This window comes from Anomaloglossus baeobatrachus, chromosome 2 (genome assembly GCF_048569485.1).
Source record: "Anomaloglossus baeobatrachus isolate aAnoBae1 chromosome 2, aAnoBae1.hap1, whole genome shotgun sequence".
Taxonomy (NCBI): domain Eukaryota; kingdom Metazoa; phylum Chordata; class Amphibia; order Anura; family Aromobatidae; genus Anomaloglossus; species Anomaloglossus baeobatrachus.
The window spans coordinates 267507498-267521896 of record NC_134354.1 but is presented as its reverse complement, the minus strand read 5'-3'; positions in this window follow the sequence as shown (position 1 = coordinate 267521896).

Genomic DNA, 14399 nt, shown 5'->3' with positions numbered 1-14399 from the left:
CATGTTGTCCCTGTACTGTGACATCACTGCATGTTACCCCAGTACTGTGACATCACTGCATGTTACCCCTGTACTGTGACATCACTGCATGTTACCCCAGTATTGTGACATCACTGCATGTTATCCCTGTACTGTGACATCACTGCATGTTACCCCTGTACTGTGACATCCCTGCATGTTGTCCCTGTACTGTGACATCACTGCAAGTTACCCCTGTACTGTGACATCACTGCATGTTACCCCTGTACTGTGACATCACTGCATGTTACTCCTGTACTGTGACAGCACTGCATGTTATCTCTGTACTGTGACCTCACAGCATGTTAGCCTTGTACAGTGGCATCACTGAATGTTACTCCTGTACTGTGACATCACTGCATGTTACCCCAGTACTGTGACATCACTGCATGTTACCCCAGTACTGTGACATCACTGCATGTTATCCCTGTACTGTGACATCACTGCATGTTACCCCTGTACTGTGACATCACTGCATGTTACCCCTGTACTGTGACATCACTGCATGTTACCCCTGTACTGTGACATCACTGCATGTTACCCCTGTACTGTGACATCACTGCAAGTTACTCCTGTACTGTGACATCACTGCATGTTACCCCTGTACTGTGACATCACTGCATGTTATCCCTGTACTGTGGCATCACTGCATGTTACCCCCGTACTGTGACATCCCTGCATGTTGTCCCTGTACTGTGACATCACTTCGTGTATTTTCCCTCCTGTACTGTGACATCACTGCATGTTACCACTGTACTGTGACATCACAGCATGTTACCCCTGTACTGTGACATCACTGCATGTTACCCCTGTACTGTGACATCACTGCATGTTATCCCTGTACTGTGGCATCACTGCATGTTACCCCTGTACTATGACATCACTGCATGTTACCCCTGTACTGTGACATCACTGCATGTTACCCCTGTACTGTGACATCACTGCATGTTATCCCTGTACTGTGGCATCACTGCATGTTATCCCTGTACTGTGGCATCACTGCATGTTACCACTGTACTGTGACATCACTGCATGTTACTCTTGTATTATGACATCACTGCATGTTATCCCTGTACTGTGACATCACTGCGTGTATTATCCCTGTACTGTGACATCACTGCATGTTACTCCTGTACTGTGACATCACTGCAAGTTACCCCTGTACTGTGACATCACTGCATGTTACCCCTGTACTGTGACATCACTGCATGTTATCCCTGTACTGTGGCATCACTGCATGTTACCCCCGTACTGTGACATCCCTGCATGTTGTCCCTGTACTGTGACATCACTGCATGTTACCCCTGTACTGTGACATCACTGCATGTTATCCCTGTACTGTGGCATCACTGCATGTTACCCTCGTACTGTGACATCCCTGCATGTTGTCCCTGTACTGTGACATCACTACGTGTATTATCCCTGTACTGTGGCATCACTGCGTGTTACCCCTGTACTGTGACATCACTGCATGTTACCCCTGTACTGTGACATCACTGCATGTTACCCCTGTACTGTGACATCACAGCATGTTACCCTTGTACTGTGACATCACTGCATGTTACCCCTGTACTGTGACATCACTGCATGTTATCCCTTTACTGTGACATCACTGCATGTTACCCCTGTACTATGACATCACTGCATGTTACCCCTGTACTGTGACATCACTGCATGTTATCCATGTACTGTGGCATCACTGCATGTTACCCCTGTACTGTGACATCACTGCATGTTATCCCTGTACTGTGACATCACTGCATGTTACCCCTGTACTATGACATCACTGCATGTATTACCCCTGTACTGTGACATCACTGCATGCTATCCCTTTACTGTGACATCACTGCATGTTACCCCTGTACTATGACATCACTGCATGTTACCCCTTTACTGTGACATCACTGCATGTTATCCATGTACTGTGGCATCACTGCATGTTACCCCTGTACTGTGACATCACTGCATGTTATCCCTGTACTGTGAATCACTGCATGTTACCCCTGTACTATGACATCACTGCATGTATTACCCCTGTACTGTGACATCACTGCATGTTACCCCTGTACTGTGACATCACTGCATGTTACCCCTGTACTGTGACATCCCTGCATGTTGTCCCTGTACTGTGACATCACTGCATGTTACCCCCGTACTGTGGCATCCCTGCATGTTGTCCCTGTACTGTGACATCACTGCGTGTATTATCCCTGTACTGTGACATCACTGCATGTATTATCCGTGTACTGCAACATCACTCTACCCTGTACTATGCAGAGTTTTACTATAACTCCTAAGGCTATAAAGAGGGTCATAATCGTTACCATGATATGGGGGAGACAGATGTGAAAATTTATATTGTGTATGGTGAGGGTCATGAAGGAGGACATCGCTACATTAGGCCAAGTTCACACACTGCAGATTTTTTGGGGGGGATTTGTGGTGTGAACCCACTGGTCTTGGTGTAGTGGGCTCTGCTTATTAACTGGATGGTGGCTGTATTCAGACTCTGTGGTGATAATATTTGGTCATGGTGTGGCGGCATTATTGTGCAATGTGTAGTAGTATTATTGGTTTAGTAACACTATATAGAATGTGTTATCTGGTAATTGTATGACTATTTTGCTGATGCATTACTAAAAAGAAATGTAGATATTTATAGATTTGTATAATTGAATTATTTTTATGGCGGCAGTAAATGTATCACTAATTACTGTGAGGCACTTGCTAGGGTTATTTTTTATTACTGTTTACTCTGGAGTTCTTTGGTTTGTTGGCTGCGGCGCATTCCACTGTTTGCAGGCGTATTCCACTGTTTGCAGGCGCTGGCGTTACTTTGGCTGCTTTGGTTTGAAAATCCCAGTGCATGCCAGGAGGCTTAAACGAGTCATGATCAGGGGGCAGAGGCTGCGGTCACTGTTGCAGCCTCTGCCCCCTCCCTGAAATTAATTGTCATTAGTGACGTCCATTTCAGGGGCTGGGCTTGTCCCTGCTCTACTGAGAATATGCCGGCTGTCAGTTACAACAGATGCTTAGTAGAATCTTGTAACTATACAGAATTCTTCTCAGTGCACAATGGCAGTGCACTCCCTCACCGGCTCTGATTACAAGTGACAAGCTGGCAGCAGGCCGCACTGTCAGTGTACATGGTAAGAAAAGAACAAACAAGCAGAGACCAGCGCCATTCCCGCAAGTGACGTCACTTCTGAACAGACCTGGCGAAGGAGTGCACTTTCATTGTGCACTGAGAAGAATAGTGCACAGTGACAAGATTCTACTGAGCACCTGTTGGAATTGACAGCTGGTGTATGCAAAGTAAAACATGGATTAGCTCGGCCCCTGAAATCTAAGTCACTGATGATGCTTTGTTTCAGCAAGAGGGCAGAGGCTGCAGATTGACCAGAGTCTCTGCCCCTTAATGACGTTTGAGTATCCCAGGGTGCAATGGGGATTTTCAAACAGTGTCATCAGAGAGGAAGTAGTAAAACAATAAAGCAGAGTAGTGAGGGAATTTTTCATTAACATATATTAGAAAAAATATTGGATTATAACAGATTTAGAAGTAAAGTAGAATTTAGTTTTGAACCACTTTTTAATGAATCAGAACCAATAAGTATAGGTCACTTATCAGGGGCAACTGCTTTGTGCTTGCCTCCCAGGCCAAAATTTGCCAGCCAGCCCCTGATGCCCAGCCAGGCTGAGTGTCAGACTGTCAGCATCTGCAGCTCAGCGCCGGCGCGTCGTGTACGCTGCAGTGTCCCAGAAGCTGCTCCTGCTCTGTTGCTCCTCTCTCTGGCTCAACTTGCTTGTGCCCCTGGCTGAGGTACAGCCAGAGAGAGGAGCTTTAGAGGCGGGCAGCAGCATTGTTGGTTGTACTGCTCACAGGCGGCTCAGAACGGCGTCTACATCAGGCAGAGACTCAGATGGACACAACGCACACAGTCACAAAACAGGAGCACAGTACTGCCTACACTGGTGCTCTGCAGACGGATCCGTGCCCGGTAATAGTCTACTTACTGGACTGGTAGATGTAGAGCCTGGCTAGAATAAAGAAAAATTCATAATGTGTATATACTCCCCTAGTAACTTGTATGCCGGCCCCCAGTAACTTATACTGTATGTCCCTTCAGACGTGCGCTGTTTATTATGTTAATATATTATTGTATTTTTTTATTGGGTGGGGGTCCCTATTCAGACCTTTGCTATGGGGCCCCATGATTTCTATGTACGCCCCTGACTATAGCCCATTTAGAGAATGTACCATGTACAGTGCCTACAAGTAGTATTCAACCCCCTGCAGATTTAGCAGGTTTACACATTCGGAATTAACTTGGCATTGTGACATTTGGACTGTAGATCAGCCTGGAAGTGTGAAATGCACTGCTGCAAAAAAGAATGTTATTTCTTTTTTTATTTTTTTTTTAAAATTGTGAAAAGTTTATTCAGAGGGTCATTTATTATTCAACCCCTCAAACCACAAGAATTCTGTTTGGTTCCCCTAAAGTATTAATAAGTATTTCAGGCACAAAGAACAATGAGCTTCACATGTTTGGATTAATTATCTCTTTTTCCAGCCTTTTCTGACTAATTAAGACCCTCCCCAAATTTGTGAACAGCACTCATACTTGGTCAACATGGGAAAGACAAAGGAGCATTCCAAGGCCATCAGAGACAAGATCGTGGAGGGTCACAAGGCTGGCAAGGGGTACAAAACCCTTTCCAAGGAGTTGGGCCTGCCTGTCTCTACTGTTGGGAGCATCATCCGGAAGTGGAAGGCTTATGGAACTACTGTTAGCCTTCCACGGCCTGGATAGCCTTTGAAAGTTTCCACCCGTGCCGAGGCCAGGCTTGTCCGAAGAGTCAAGGCTAACCCAAGGACAACAAGGAAGGAGCTCCGGGAAGATCTCATGGCAGTGGGGACATTGGTTTCAGTCAATACCATAAGTAACGTACTCCACCGCAATGGTCTCCGTTCCAGACGAGTCCGTAAGGTACCTTTACTTTAAAAGCGTCATGTCAAGGCTCGTCTACAATTTGCTCATGATCACTTGGATGACTCTGAGACAGACTGGTTCAAGGTTCTCTGGTCTGATGAGACCAAGATCGAGATCTTTGGTGCCAACCACACACGTGATGTTTGGAGACTGGATGGCACTGCATACGACCCCAAGAATACCATCCCTACAGTCAAGCATGGTGGTGGCAGCATCATGTTGTGGGGCTGTTTCTCAGGCAAGGGGCCTGGCCATCTGGTCCGCATCCATGGGATGATGGATAGCACGGCCTACCTGGAGATTTTGGCCAAGAACCTCCGCTCCTCCATCAAGGATCTTAGATGGATCGTCATTTCATCTTCCAACAAGACAACGACCCAAAGCACACAGCCAAGAAAACCAAGACCTGGTTCAAGAGGGAAAAAATCAAGGTGTTGCAGTGGCCTAATCAGTCTCCTGACCTTAACCCAATTGAAAACTTGTGGAAGGAGCTCAAGATTAAAGTCCATATGAGACACCCAAAGAACCTAGATAACTTGGAGAAGATCTGCATGGAGGAGTGGGCCAAGATAACTCCAGAGACCTGTGCTGGCCTGATCAGGTCTTATAAAAGACGATTATTAGCTGTAATTGCAAACAAGGGTTATTCCACAAAATATTAAACCTAGGGGTTGAATAATAATTGACCCACACTTTTATGTTGAAAATTTATTAAAATTTAACTGAGCAACATAACTTGTTGGTTTGTAAGATTTATGCATCTGTTAATAAATCCTGCTCTTGTTTGAAGTTTGCAGGCTCTAACTTATTTGCATCTTATCAAACCTGCTAAATCTGCAGGGGGTTGAATACTACTTGTAGGCACTGTACGTCGACTGTGTCCTATCTTATCTGCATATAGTTTCCCCTAGTCCTTGCTTTTGGAGCTTCAGTATAAGGCTATTATGTGGTATAGTATGGAATAGCTTTGCAAACTCCAAATAAATCACATCTGCTGCATTACCAATATCCAGATTTGCATTTACCTCCTCAAAGAAACCCAACATGTTGGTTAGACATGACCTATTATTCATGAATCCTTGCTGCAAACAAGTTATATTATTGTCTGCAATATAGTTTTGCATGTCATCTTTTAAAGTACCCTCAAAAACGTTGCACACTAGTGATGTCAGACTTACTGGACGATAGTTGCCTAGATCCACCCTCTTACCTTTCTTAAATATTGGTACCACGTCAGCTGTCCTGCAATTCTGTGGCACCAACTCTGTTATAAGAGAGTCTAAGAAGATGAGATACAGCGGTCTGTCAATTACTGAGCTCCGTTCCCTCAATATCGGTGGATGAATGCCATTTGGCCCAAGTATTTGTTGATGTTTAATTTTCTCAGACGCAGGAGTACATCTTGTTATGTTATTAGTTATTGTTATATCAAGTGTCAAATTTAGATTTTTGCCTTGTTAAATGATGCAAGGAAAAAAGTTCATACAGCTCACCGAACAACTAGATATGGGTATGTGGCGCCCCTGAGGCTTCCGTCGCCACAGGAACATTGCACCCCATCCAGCGGTGTGATGTCCCATTCTGGGTAAGGAAAGGAGTGAACGCCGGTCCCCAGGCAAATCTATACTACACCCATTGTTAGGTACACACTGGGATCAGGGACAGTGGCCCCTTGCCGAGCCCTCCTATTGCCCTGATGGATGCGTGCTCACCCGGGGTGAATTGGGATGCCACTCCGGTCCGTGACCTGGGACTGGCCTGGCCCCTGCGCCCTGCCGAAACCCCACTACGAACGGAGATAGCCTGCGCCCGCCAAGTGGAGCTGTTCCAGCAAGAGCGGGAGCTCCGGGAGGAGAAGCGGAGGGCCGTGGAGGCGTCCAACCTGGCCTCCAAAGCACAGATCCGAAAGGCCCGAAAGGGATCCCAGGGTCCGGTGAGAAGGGGCCAGGTCATCGACTTCAGGCAGGAAGGCGGCTGGGGCTTTTTCTGGGAGCCTGGTCTGGGCAAAGACGTGTTTGTTGCCCGCCGCGACATAGAGGAGCATCTGTCCAGAGGCCACCCAGGGCGCGATGCTAAGCCTGGCGACATGGTGGAATACACCAGGCTGATGGGGAGCCGTGGCTGGTATGCTCTGAGTGTTCACATCTTGCGGGAGGAGGCAGCCCCAGAAGAACCGGAGTGGCGCCGCACTATGCCAGCGTGCAGTACCGCCCCCACCAGCAGCACTACCTCAGAGCAGGCCCAGGCCACAGAACTTTGCAGCAGGCCTGCTACAGCCACTCAGGAGACGTAGACCAGGATCTCCATGGCCTACCTGCTACCTAGGGCCCTGCCAAAGCGGGACCCCAAGGACCCCAGCACTGAAGAGTAAAGGAATGAAGATGTAACAGAACTGTATATAGCCCCTGTCTGCCCCTCATCCCTTTGTAAAGATGTCCCTTTTGTTTTGCCCTCATGTTCTTTTTGAAGATGACACCCTTTCCTGCCTGACTGCCCCTTGTGCTTTTTGAAGAAGTCACCCCCCCCCTTGTTTGTGTTACCGGGCCACTGAACTGGAATGTGGTCCCCGGTGAATGTGAAAGTATATGTGTCCTGTGTTACCAGGCCACTGGACTTAGTGGCTGGTTTGTTTTCTTTGCAACCCCCCTAAGTTAAGAAAGTTAAAAGACGTTTTGGGCCACTGGACTGTGTGGTCAGAAGATCCTTATGTAAATAGTTGCACCTGTTGTGCCCCCTACCAGAATTATGGTGGAAGTGCCAAACCGTGCAATGGACTGGAAGTGCACACTTAGAGTTTCTTTATAAGAAAGTTTGCAACGTTAAAGTGTCTGTGCCTCCCATAAAGGGAAGAAAAGTTTTATTGCTTTATGTTATGCATAACAAAAATTTTTGGAATTCCTTCCACAATTTTCTGTTGTTTTTCAGCCCGAGGAAGTGCTGGGATTCGCTGTGGGGGAGTGTGGCGCCCCTGAGGCTTCCGTCGCCACAGGAACATTGCACCCCATCCAGCGGTGTGATGTCCCATTCTGGGTAAGGAAAGGAGTGAACGCCGGTCCCCAGGCAAATCTACACTACACCCATTGTTAGGTACACACTGGGACCAGGGACAGTGGCAGCAACCTTCCCATGCTGCATGCTGGGAGGGGCCGTAAGACCCATCCCTGCTCCTATAGGGTAGATCATAGCAACTGGGGAGGTGGGAGGAGCCACCAGAGAGCAGACAGAGAAAGGAAGGTCAAGTGTAGAGAGTGAGAAGTTGAAGTTGGAGAGGGAGGAAGGAGGAGGAGGTCTGCAGGAGGCAGACGAGAAGGAGAAGCAGAAAGAAAGCTCTAGTCAGACAGGAGCTAAGAGAAGAAAGTGACGTTTCCTGGTGAAGAACCTGGGACTCAGAGGGTCCAGGTGACACCAAGCAGAGGAAGAGAAGGGATTCCAGGGCCACAGAGAGCTTTTGAGCTGGTGGCCTGTTCCACAGGAACATCGGTGGAGGGATCAAGCTGCAACAGGGGACGGTCCCTAGAAACTGGAGGAGTGAAAATTCATCTCCAACAGTAAAAACCGAGGCCCAGGGAAAGTTGCAAACTCCCAGGGCCACAGCCCACAGCAGAACCTCTGGAAAAGGGGCAAATAACCGTCAGGCGAGCTCCCAGCCCTGGGGCTGTTGTGGAGGCCGAGCCAGGTTCATCCTACAAAGGCAAGGTTTAAGGAGACAGCTGCAGACAGAGACACCTGAGAGAAGGGTACCGGCTTTCATTCCAGGAATTACCCAGGATCGGAGGAGGTCCCTGACAGTGGGTCTCAGCAGTCCAGAGGCCTCAGTGTGCTTAAGCCCAGGAAGTGTGAGTAAAGACCTTGGAATTGCACCCTCTGGTGTTGTCTCAGTTATTGTCGCCTGCATAGACTTCCACCACACCATAGACTCTCACGAGCACCAACTGTGCCCCGGGGTACCGCTCCACCTGTGGGGAGCAGTACCATCATTGCTGCCATTCCATCACCCCGGAGGCCTCATACAGCAGCGGCGACTTAATAGCCGCATACCACAGGTGGCGTCACGAACACGAACTTTATTCACCCCAAGTCACTAGCCATATTTAATTGACACCCACCAGGTCCACGGAGTCGGGCCCCGCCACCACTGACGACCCTTGGAGTAGTCCGGCCCGGCACCGGGTGTCCCATAGCCCTGGGGTGAGCGAGTCAGGTACGGTGCTCGGAAACCTGGACTGGATTCCAGGTAAAAGCTTGAAACATAGGATTGAGGAAATCCAGCAACTGCTTAATTAAAAAGGAAACTTTAATACAGACAGTTAAAATCCATGAAAAAGCATGATTATGAACAAAATAGACAAACTGTTTGGTCAACGCGTTTCACACAGATGACTGATGTTGTTGAATGATCACTGGAACAGATTGGTGTGGTCATTGGTGAACACATGAAAAGTGTCTAGTTTCTCATCTTTATCTTTATCCTCTATAATTCTATTATTATCATCATCTATTATTATTATTATTATTATTACCACCATTATCTTCTAAGGGGCCTATATTATATATAATGTTGCTGGCAATTTGTTTTTAAGCAGCAAACTTTGGTAACTTGATTTTTTTATTCCATTTTGATATTTTTATACTTCTGAAATGCTATTTCTATATTCTCAGCCTTCAAGATTTTGAACGCTCTTTGTTTTTGTTTTATTATACTTTGTACAGTCTTATTAATCCATAGTGGTTTCTTTTTTTTTTCCTGGACATTTTATGCCAGACGGTATAAGGTTTCTCCAGGATTCTAGTAGTATATCTTTAACCCCTTTACGAACACCATACGGATTGAAACGGCGGTAAAAAATGGTACTGTCACGCTGTACAAAGGCTAGTAAGACGCAGTACAGCGTAATCACTAGGTGGCAGCAGAGTAGTGAAGGAGAGACAAAGAAAAACTGTAACGGAAAGGCAGCTGGAGTACAGCAGAGTAACTTCAGCAATGTTAATAGGCGAATCACCAGGGGGCAAAAGAGTAGTCAAACAGTCATGGTCTAGCCAGGAAAGTCGAGTCACTGCAAATAACAAAGTCAGAAAGCAGAACCGAATCAGAAGCCGGGAGATCAGGTATGCAGAGGGAAACACAGACAGGAGAAGGAAGTCAGGGAACGGGACAGGCAGAAAAACGGGGGAGGGTCAAAGTCAGGACACAGTAGCAAGGAGGCAGAACAGATCAGGATAACTCACCAGAACCAATATACAAGCTGCAAAGCAGAAATATCACTGGCACTGAGCCATAGGTAGAGAGGCAATATATAGCGTCCTGGGATCCAGAACGAGGCAAGGGAAGTTAACTCATGACATGACCAGGACAGAGCTGGGTGTAACCAGCAGCAGGGAAAAGCCGTCCTTGATCATGACAGGTACTTATACCATTTTGCCGTCTCAAAACAGCGGTCAGAAAAGAGTAAAATTTTGTGGGTGTGATAATATGATTTCTATGAGCCGTGTCATTTGAGTCAGTGTACCTCAGAAGCCGGGTGTGCATCTTTTAGCACAGAGAGGCGCACTGCTCATGATTGGAAGAACAGCTTCTGCACTTTCAATCTTGCGCAGTGTGGCTCTCTCAGGCAGGGAGATGTGCATCCACAGTCAGAGGTGCACTGCGCATGATCGAAAGTGTAGCGTCAGTTCTTCTGATCATGCACAATGTGCCTCTCTGAAGCCAGGACTCGTACACCTGTCTTTTGAAGCACACTGATGCTGCTGAAATGAGCAGTGCACATGTGCAAGATTTCCAGGAGTTGCAATGACGCTCACTCATGGAAATCATGTTATCACTTCAGCAGGGGCGTGAGAACATATAAAGAGTGCCAACTAGTCTACGGAAACAATTCTTCTTCAACTACTCAAGGTCTTAATTAGCATAGGAAGAGCGCACTTTGTAAATGAAATTTTTAAATATTGATTTTAGTAATTATCATTATACAGGGCTGGTTAGTCAGGGTATATACAGTTAGGTCCAGAAATATTTGGACAGTGACACAAGTTTTGTTATTTTAGCTGTTTACAAAAACATGTTCAGAAATACAATTATATATATAATATGGGCTGAAAGTGCACACTCCCAGCTGCAATATGAGAGTTTTCACATCCAAATCGGAGAAAGGGTTTAGGAATCATACAGTTAGGTCCAGAAATATTTGGACAGTGACACAATTTTCGCGAGTTGGGCTCTGCATGCCACCACATTGGATTTGAAATGAAACCTCTACAAAAGAATTCAAGTGCAGATTGTAACGTTTAATTTGAAGGTTTGAACAAAAATATCTGATAGAAATTGTAGGAATTGTACACATTTCTTTACAAACACTCCACATTTTAGGAGGTCAAAAGTAATTGGACAAATAAACCAAACCCAAACAAAATATTTTTATTTTCAATATTTTGTTGCGAATCCTTTGGAGGCAATCACTGCCTTAAGTCTGGAACCCATGGACATCACCAAACGCTGGGTTTCCTCCTTCTTAATGCTTTGCCAGGCCTTCAGCTCTTGCTTGTTTGTGGGTCTTTCCGTCTTAAGTCTGGATTTGAGCAAGTGAAATGCATGCTCAATTGGGTTAAGATCTGGTGATTTACTTGGCCATTGCAGAATGTTCCACTTTTTAGCACTCATGAACTCCTGGGTAGCTTTGGCTGTATGCTTGGGGTCATTGTCCATCTGTACTATGAAGCGCCGTCCGATCAACTTTGCGGAATTTGGCTGAATCTGGGCTGAAAGTATATCCCGGTACACTTCAGAATTCATCCGGCTACTCTTGTCTGCTGTTATGTCATCAATAAACACAAGTGACCCAGTGCCATTGAAAGCCATGCATGCCCATGCCATCACGTTGCCTCCACCATGTTTTACAGAGGATGTGGTGTGCCTTGGCTCATGTGCCGTTCCCTTTCTTCTCCAAACTTTTTTCTTCCCATCATTCTGGTACAGGTTGATCTGTGTCTCATCTGTCCATAGAATACTTTTTCAGAACTGAGCTGGCTTCATGAGGTGTTTTTCAGCAAATTTAACTCTGGCCTGTCTATTTTTGGAATTGATGAATGGTTTGCATATAGATGTGAACCCTTTGTATTTACTTTCATGGAGTCTTCTCTTTACTGTTGACTTAGAGACAGATACACCTACTTCACTGAGAGTGTTCTGGACTTCAGTTGATGTTGTGAACGGGTTCTTCTTCACCAAAGAAAGTATGCGGCGATCATCCACCACTGTTGTCATCCGTGGACGCCCAGGCCTTTTTGAGTTCCCAAGCTCACCAGTCAAGTAGGTGTATCTGTCTCTAAGTCAACAGTAAAGAGAAGACTCCATGAAAGTAAATACAAAGGGTTCACATCTAGATGCAAACCATTCATCAATTCCAAAAATAGACAGGCCAGATTTAAATTTGCTGAAAAACACCTCATGAAGCCAGCTCAATTCTGGAAAAGTATTCTATGGACAGATGAGACAAAGATCAACCTGTACCAGAATGATGGGAAGAAAAAAGTTTGGAGAAGAAAGGGAACGGCACATGATCCAAGGCACACCACATCCTCTGTAAAACATGGTGGAGGCAACGTGATGGCATGGGCATGCATGGCTTTCAATGGCACTGGCTCACTTGTGTTTATTGATGACATAACAGCAGACAAGAGTAGCCGGATGAATTCTGAAGTGTACCGGGATATACTTTCAGCCCAGATTCAGCCAAATGCCGCAAAGTTGATCGGACGGCGCTTCATAGTACAGATGGACAATGACCCCAAGCATACAGCCAAAGCTACCCAGGAGTGCATGAGTGCAAAAAAGTGGAACATTCTGCAATGGCCAAGTCAATCACCAGATCTTAACCCAATTGAGCATGCATTTCACTTGCTCAAATCCAGACTTAAGACGGAAAGACCCACAAACAAGCAAGACCTGAAGGCTGCGGCTGTAAAGGCCTGGCAAAGCATTAAGAAGGAGGAAACCCAGCGTTTGGTGATGTCCATGGGTTCCAGACTTAAGGCAGTGATTGCCTCCAAAGGATTCGCAACAAAATATTGAAAATAAAAATTTTTTTTGGGGTTTGGTTTATTTGTCCATTTACTTTTGACCTCCTAAAATGTGGAGTGTTTGTAAAGATATGTGTACAATTCCTACAATTTCTATCAGATATTTTTATTCAAACCTTCAAATTAAACGTTACAATCTGCACTTGAATTCTGTTGTAGAGGCTTAATTTCAAATCCAATGTGGTGGCATGCAGAGCCCAACTCGCGAAAATTGTGTCACTGTCCAAATATTTCTGGACCTAACTGTAGGCATACATATGTGTATGCTTCTGGGTTGGAGGTCATAGGGGACCTGAAAAATTCCCTTTAAAAACTGTCTGTCATATTTTGCACCTGTTTTTGAGTGTTTAGACACATTCTATACCCATGTGAAATATTCTTGCCCTGAGAATATGACTTATTGGAAGGTGAGAGCTTAATTTAAATCATGATTCTGTACACCATTTTGGCTTAACTTAAGGGTACTTCTCACATAGCGAGATCGCTGTTGAGTCACAGGTTTTATGATGTACCAGTGACCTCATCAGCAATCTCGCTGTGTGTGCCACTAAGCAGCAACCTGGACCGTGCTGCTTAATCGCTGATCTTTACACACTGTTCTGGTTAATTTTTTGCTCATTGGTCTCCCACTGTGCAGCATACATTGGCATGTTTGACGGCGGGAGACCAACGAGCACCGACTCTGTGTAAGCAGCGTACGCTGGTAACCAGGGTAAATATCGGGAAACTAAGCAAAGCGCTTTGATTATTAACCCGATGTGTACCCTAGCTACATATACAGGGAGCCAGCGCTGGCAGCCTTTAAGCGATGTACGCTGGTAACCAGGGTAAATATCGGGTAACCAAGAAAAGTGCTTTGCTTAGTTACCCGATATTTATCCTGGTTCCCAAGCGCAGCATCGTTACACAAGTCGATGGCGGCTGATGGCTGGTTGCTGGTGAGATGTGCCTGTCTGACAGCTCATCAGCGACCATGTAGCGACGCACCAACGATCCCTGCCAGGTCAGATCGCTCGTGGAATCGTTCGTGCATCGCTACGTGTGACCCCAGCCTTAAGCCTGCTTTACACCTTACGATATCACATACGATATCGTATGCAATCGTACCCGCCCCCATTGTATGTGCAGCACGTTCAATTTGTTGACCGTGTCGCACAAACGATTATTTCCCGTCACACGAACTTACCCTTCCATACGAACTCGATGTGGGCGGCGAACATCCACTTCCTGGAGTGGGAGGGACGTTCGGCGTCACAGCGACGTCACGCGGCAGCTGGCCAATAGAAGCCGAGGGGCGGAGATGAGCGGGACATA